Below are 7,447 nucleotides of genomic sequence, written 5' to 3'. Positions count from 1 at the left end.
CAATCTTTGTGAAGATAGAAGCTCCATGTAATCCGTCAAGCAGTTCATCAATCCTTGGTATTGCATACTTATTCTTGAGTGTTACCTGGTTCAATCCACGATAATCAATACATAGACATAGAGTGCCATCCTTCTTTCAATTAAAGAGAACAAGAGTACTCCATGGAGAAATGCTGGGTCGAATGAATCCTTGTTCAATAAGTTGAGTTAATTGCTCCTTGAGTTTCACAGATTGAGGTACTGACATTTTGTAAGGTCTATGATCAGCTGGTTGAGCTCCTGGAGTAATCTCTATTGCATGATCAACATCATGCTTGGGTGATAATTGTGAAAATTTTTCAAGAAATACATCATCAAATTTTGTTATCCATTAGGGTTCAAGTGAATCTATCTTCTTCTCTTTAGGGTTAAGCTTTACCATGTAAATCCTTTCAGTTTTCCTATGACTCTTCATAAGTTTGGTAAAGTTCACTAGTCAGAGCTTAGGCTTCCCTCGTTTCCCAGTAATTGTAACTCTAGAGTTTTGATCATTTTGAAAAGTCAATGAAGCGTCTTTACAATGTATGTGAGCATCATTGGCTTTAAGCCAATCCATTCCTAGGATTCCATCGTAGATTCCTATAGTTAAGACTTTGAAGTTTGAAAAAGTATTATGACCATCCAAAATAGAATTTAAGTTACCCACTGAAGTAGAAGATCTAACCTTCATACTTGTAGCTAATTCTACTATAAGGTCTATATTAGGGTGTTCAGGCATAATGAGGTTTTTGATGCACTTAGGAGATTTGAAAGAATGTGTACTCCTTGAATCAATCAATAAGGTAAAATGGTTACCTTGATACTCCACTCGGGTTTGAATAATTGAAAAGTGCTCATTCACTCCTTGATGTTCAATTGCAACATGAACATACGCGTTTTCTTGATTTCCTTCACCTCCACCCCCTGGAGCTCTGTTAGCTTGAGGTCTTCCTTGAGGTCGTTGATTATCTCCTCCTCCTGGATGAAGGTGACGGTTAACATTCTCGTTCCTCTTATTGTTGACAGGTGGTCCATTCCGAATAAAATGTGGATTGCCTAGTCTAAAATTCCCTTGGTTTTGAGGTTGTCTCTAGTTTTGGTTAAAGTTTTTTTATTGAAGTTCCTCTGAACTGCTGATGGTCTGGGTCTAAAGTTTTCAAAATTTTGATTTGGATTGAAGTTTCTATGTTCATAATTGTCAACCAATCTTATGAACCTTGAATTGTTAAAGGGATAGTCCATGGATTGATGACCAGTATCAAGACAAGTGTAGCATAAATGATCATGTCTAGACTTCATACGTAATAAGTTCTCTCTTCTTTGCTGTGGATTTCTAGATCTTTGTTCCTCCTTGGGATGAGGTCTTTTGATTTCACAAATAGGAACACGTTCTGGTTTCCTCTTTTTGGTTAGTAGATAACTCTTTTTCAATGGGTTTTCTTGCATCAAGGACATCTGCAAAATTGGTAAGATGAAGACTCTGGATTCTAGTCTTCATAGGATTATGTAACCCTCACACGAATCAAGCTCCCTTGACCTATTGTGTCATTCCTGCTGGAGCATAATGACAAGGGTTAGGAAATGTTGATAGAATTATTCGAGATCTCAGGTTCCTTGAGTACAGTCAAGAAACTCATTCATACGGTCTGAATGATAAAATCTGTTTTGATTCTTCTTAAACTAGGTCTTAACATAATCCTAAGTTGCAACATTAGTATCAACATTGTTCTCTGTGCAATGGTATCTCTACCAACGCTTCATTGTTTTCTCTAGTTTGAACTTAGCGATGACAGTTTTGTTTACTACTAAGATGAATTTGCCAAATCAAAGTAGTCATCCATGCACTCAATCCAATCTTCAATAAATTTTCCTACATATTCATCTCCCCCGCTAAAATTTCCAGTTGAGACTTGTGAAGCATAGCTTTGATGTCTCTATCGATGATGGTGTGTTGAGGAACCATAGGCGCATTTGTGTTAGTAGCATCCGCATTTCCTCTAAGAGGCGTGGTAACTTACTGCACCATAGCAATGAAGGTCGCACTTAGCAAAATATTATATTCCATTCGAAGTCCTAAAATCAAATAGAATAAACGTTAAACATAAGAGGAGAAGAAAATATGAGAAAGAATAATGAATAAATTCATTGAATTTTTACATCACAAAACTTTGGGTTTTTGAAAGTCTACAAGGTGTCTCGAAAGTTTCTAATAAATCCTAATGGCTCTAACATAATGCACTCGATCATATCCATTGTGACATCCTCCCACCAATGGAGTATAGTTTTCCCATTCCTTGAGTATGTCTGATGGTCGGCTCCAATAATCTCTTATGATCTTTGGTTGGAACATCTTTTCGCTGGCGTGTGAGTCATACCATTCTTGAGTAAGAGATTTGTTTGTTACAGGTAACCCCATTTTGGTATGAATAATCGCCTTCCTGAACCTGAAGTAGTCATTGAAGAAAGCAGATTCCTTTGAAAACACATCTCGTGGGTCCCATTCTATTGAGCTGTAAATATTTGCACAATCTGCAAGGCACTGAGGTCTGTTGTAGGATTGTAGATTAGTGAACTCCCAAATAAGTCAAAGAATAACTCCCAAGTTACTGGACCATAGGAATGTCGGTCATTGTTTTCGCATTGTTGGTCCCATGCATTAAACATAACAATGTCAAAGCATCCCGTAGCCATTACTAAAGGAAGCATTTTTCTGGCCATCCATGTTTCTTTTGTCAGTCTTAGGGTAAGTTCATAAGCATTTATGTACAATATTCAATAGTAACAACAATCTCCGTTCCCAACTTAGATTGTATCCACTCAATACTCCCAACATGCGAGGGTTTGTGCTGAGGTGGTTAAACTTGGGGTTCTCTACAGCATAATGATACCAAGATCAAAAGGAATTTGGTACAATGAAATCCGTAGACATCAATATTTTGTTCTCTCCCCCGTTATGCGTGCTATTGAAAAGCCTTTGCACTTCCACTCCAGTTTGGAAATGCTCTTCCACCATAAAGCGAGAGAGTATATCTGTCTATATCCCTCGAGGTAACTAGTCAATCATCTACACACACAACCCATCACTCATGTTAGTTAGAATGATAATAACCAAGACTCAAACTCAAATATTATATCCTCAAAACAATATATGTTATATCAAAATCAAATTTTTATAACCGCAAAAGACCAAAAAGGGTAAGTAGGGTTTCTAGGGAGATAAGGGTTCTATAAACCAATTCTTGGTTCCTACAATTGTGGTCCTACCCTTATACTTGTTCACATCGTGGCTTTCAAAGTTCAACACTTCAACTTGTGCACTAAAAGTCATGTCTTCTTTTTTGTACCATTCTTCCCCCCGTGATATACCCTTGGGTGATAATCTATTAAAGTAGTTTACATGAGCATGTCGTTCATTTACATCATTTTTGTAGAAGTATCTACTCGAGTTCCCTACTATTGGTTGTGCTCGGGCAAAGTCACTAATGCCCCTTGGTTTCTCGTAGCCATTAAAGGTAATGGTAACATTGTGAGGGTTGTATTTGAGATTAGGTCCATAGAATCTATTGAACCAATACTGGGGTACATAATAGAATTGGTTTCCTCCATTTGACTTATTCCATACTCTGATTATGACCTTCTCACAGAAATCGTATCTCTAGTTTAACATAAGGGCCTTCTTACTAAGTATGAGTTCACGACTCGATATGTCCAAAAGAGAGCATAAGTTAAGGTAGAGAATATATCCTTGCACTTTAGCATCGCCTTTTTGGATCTTTTCCTTCACCCAACTGTGGGTTGTTCATGAACGTATTAGGAGCTAGTGTTCGATGTTTAGGCTGAGCTTCAACATATAACTCCCATGCTACGTAATTGTTGGGTACAAGGCCTAGTCCCCTTCGAAACTAGAGGCACTTCAATTTCCCAATGGAGACTAAATCCAACCGTATAATTGAAAAAGATTCTTTGTGCAAAATCACTCGGGAGTTCATCAAAACAATTTAGAAGATCCATCTAAAACAAGACAATGAGAGAGAGAAAACTTAGTACACATGTGAACCAAAACTAATTCTATGCTTCTTTTATTCATCAAAATTTGATTTTTATGATTTCATTACAATATTATGGGTGTCTTGGAGCTAATTCTTTAAAAATTATTTTAACTCTGATAACAGGGTATTCTCTCATACCTCCCACATGACGATGTGGTCTGTAATTATCCTCTAGATTTTCTTTTCCTATGACGACTGCAAGAGCTTCAAACTTCTTAGCGACTTTGCAATCCTTAACATTTGGGAACGCATCGCCAAGTAGTAGAACATGTGTTCTAGGCCTAACCAAATTCTGAGTTGAAGTAGTATGAGGTTGGCAAACCAATCTCTTAGTATGTCATCAATATAGATGAAGAATTGACGGAAGGGTTCTTGGTGACAGGTAAGGTAACTACGGTCAACATTCTTCCAACAAGTTGTGCTTCCTGACATGCCGGAGACTTTGGTCCCGATTTCTAAGTAAAAGAGTTTCCGTTCATCCCTTGACAACTGTGTCACCATATTGTTGAACACTATGGCCAAGACCTCATTCTTCTGGCTAAAGCATTCAAACATCACTCTAGGAGCCATTTGTTACTACAAAACACACATTCAAAGAAATTACAACGCCATTGTTGAAACTTCAACCACTTCACCATAACTCAAACCAAACACTTCCACTCAAGAAGACAAGTCAAACAAGTATCACCAACCAATGTGAGAAATACCCCTCCCTGGGGGTCTATGCACAAAATATACAATTTACACTTTTATACAATTTTCAATGTACATCAGACTTGCAAAAGCATTTGTGTAGGGGGGGAGTTCTTAGCACCCGACCAACCGTGGAGTTTAGGCCATGAGCCTGACCGCATCAACAGGTACCTAGCAACTATCCCCAAATGGGTGTTATGAATGAAAGCGTACTCAAGAAAAATATAACATTGTGGAGGGTGAATATATGTGTGCATCGTGTTGCATGCTCGGTTTCTAGGGTTTTTTCTAGGGGTTTAGACTTGCTACCGGCCGTACAAAATGGATCATTTATGAGTAAAGAACTTATCCCTCATGTCTCGTTTGAGACGGCATTGAAACCGGTCAACTGTGGACTCCGGAAAAGTCGCGCGAAAGAGGTCAAAAGCTCTCTCTGCAAAGGTTGCAAGTGAAAATGAGGTGGTTTTAGCCTATCTTGGATATCTATACCCGGACTTGCTAAACCAATTTTCCCAAAGATTCTCGCGTTACTCCTACTAGGCTGTGCAATCTATGTTAGACTCAAAAATTTCCCTGATCGGATTTCTGTAGCTCATTCTGCAAGAATTTTACAAAAGTAGGCTTGGCCGCCCATTTTAGGCTTCCCGCTTCCATCTTCTGATTTCATTGAAAATTTTTGTGCTTGTTTGCCTTGTCTTTTTAATCACCATCGTGTCTTCTATTTTTCCATCTGAGCTTCCCTACTATTTATTATTTACATCAGAAAACACAGGTTTATTGTTTTTTGTTGGATTTTTCTATTTTTAAGTGTCATTATTAACAAAAATGATGAAAAATACCCAAAAAGGACTCTTTTTTATGACTTTTTGATAGGATATACACTATTTACACTCATCGGAAAGACATTATTGGTGAGTTTTCCCTTGATGATGAATTATAAGGGCATTATTAGGTAATTTTGCAAAAAAGGTCACACGTTAACATCGAACTTTTTCCTTAGTACTTAGTGCCCTTCCACCCCTCCTAGATGGCGTACTCCGGGACGACTATGTGCATGGGTTGAACAATTGTGTCTATGCATAGCCATGGTTGGCTCTACCATGCTTTGAAGATCAATGCAATTCAAACCAATATATTGTGTAAGAGCTGGGTCTTGAGTAATTAACTCAAGGGTTTCTGATGTTGAGGTTTGCTGTTGATGTCTTCGAAAGAGAAAATCTTGTAGCTTGTGTGCTCTCTGTTTAATTGTACCATCAGGATGCTTTAGCACACTGATTGCTTGAGCTGTTGTTAGCACTTTTGACTGTTGTCAAGCTTTTTTTCACCATTGGTATCTTGGTCTGCTTGGTGTTGTATGGTGTGGTGGAGTCTTTTAAGACTTAACTCGCCATTGCTTGATTGGTTTTACAGTATGTGGAGAAGATAAGTGCTCTTTTTTCTTCCAAACCACCTTCATGTTAGGTTCCTTGCTTGGAGATGCTCGTCTCTGTGTTTTAACCCTCGGAACCATCATTTGTTTTGTCGGTGAAGTTTCAGACACCCAAATTTGTGCTGGTTTATAATTAAGTTGTGCTTTTGGTACCCAAATTTGCCTGACTCCTTGCATGCTACTTGTCGCATTTCCTTGTCGAGGGGATGGAGAAGATTGACTACTTCGTAGACTGGTCTACTGATTGCTTCTTTTCCATTCCTTCTTGCTTGGTGCAATTGGAACAATGAGTTGCTCGCCTTTAGGTGATAGCTTTAGCTAATTTGTATCTCAATCTGGTACTACTCTGTATGTCCGCATCCAGGGAATTCTAAGAATCATCGTCTCATTCATGTGTTCATCTGGTAAGCATACAAACTGATGAGGACATGAACATCCATGTACTATCACGTTCAAGTTGACTACTCCCAATGTTGGGGTTGGGTTCTTGTTGCATCCTTTGATTGTCGCTATTTCTGCTTTCAATGCTTGACTTTCCTTCTGTCAATACTTGACTTGTTGCCTTTTTGTACGTGGAATAACTTACTGCATTTACTCTAGCTCCTATGTCGACCAAAGCATTGGTCCTATGATTGTTGAGTTGTACTTTGATGCGCAGGTCCATTCCATCTAACCAGTCACATCATCTGTGGAAATTGCATCTTTAGGTAATCCTGTTGTGGGTGATCTAATTCCAAAGTGTTGATGGGAATCGGTATCTGTTGATTTTTGATAACAACTTTTCTTTTGAGTACCCAAAGCCAAGTTTTTCTCTTGGGCTTCATCAATAAACTGCTATCGTTTAATCTTTCTTTGCTTGGATGCATGCATTCTTTCTAACAATTCATTGGTTAGTGGAAAATTTTATTTCTTTAAACGACATCCACTAATCCAATTAGCGATTGGTTCACCATCTAGGGTGGACAATATTACTGCTCCACTTGGAGATACATCTTCAATGATAAACGATCCGTTTCCCTTTTTCTTAAACTTGAGAATGTGTTGCTTAAGGGAATAGACTAAAACTAAGTCCCCTTTCTTGAAGATTTTTGTGATTAAGTGGGAATCAAAAAACTGTTTTTGTTTCCACTTTTGTGCATAGATGTGAGCTACAACAGTTAGCTTTTGCTCATCTAGCTTTTCCAAATCTTGAAGTCTTTTTGACAATTCATGTCCAGTCCACTCAAGATTCTGTGCTACCCTTAATGTCGGCAATAGA

This window comes from Adiantum capillus-veneris, chromosome 10 (assembly GCF_014529385.1).
Source record: "Adiantum capillus-veneris isolate H3 chromosome 10, ASM1452938v2, whole genome shotgun sequence".
In the NCBI taxonomy this organism is placed as follows: Eukaryota; Viridiplantae; Streptophyta; class Polypodiopsida; order Polypodiales; family Pteridaceae; genus Adiantum; species Adiantum capillus-veneris.
This window is presented reverse-complemented; position numbering follows the sequence as displayed.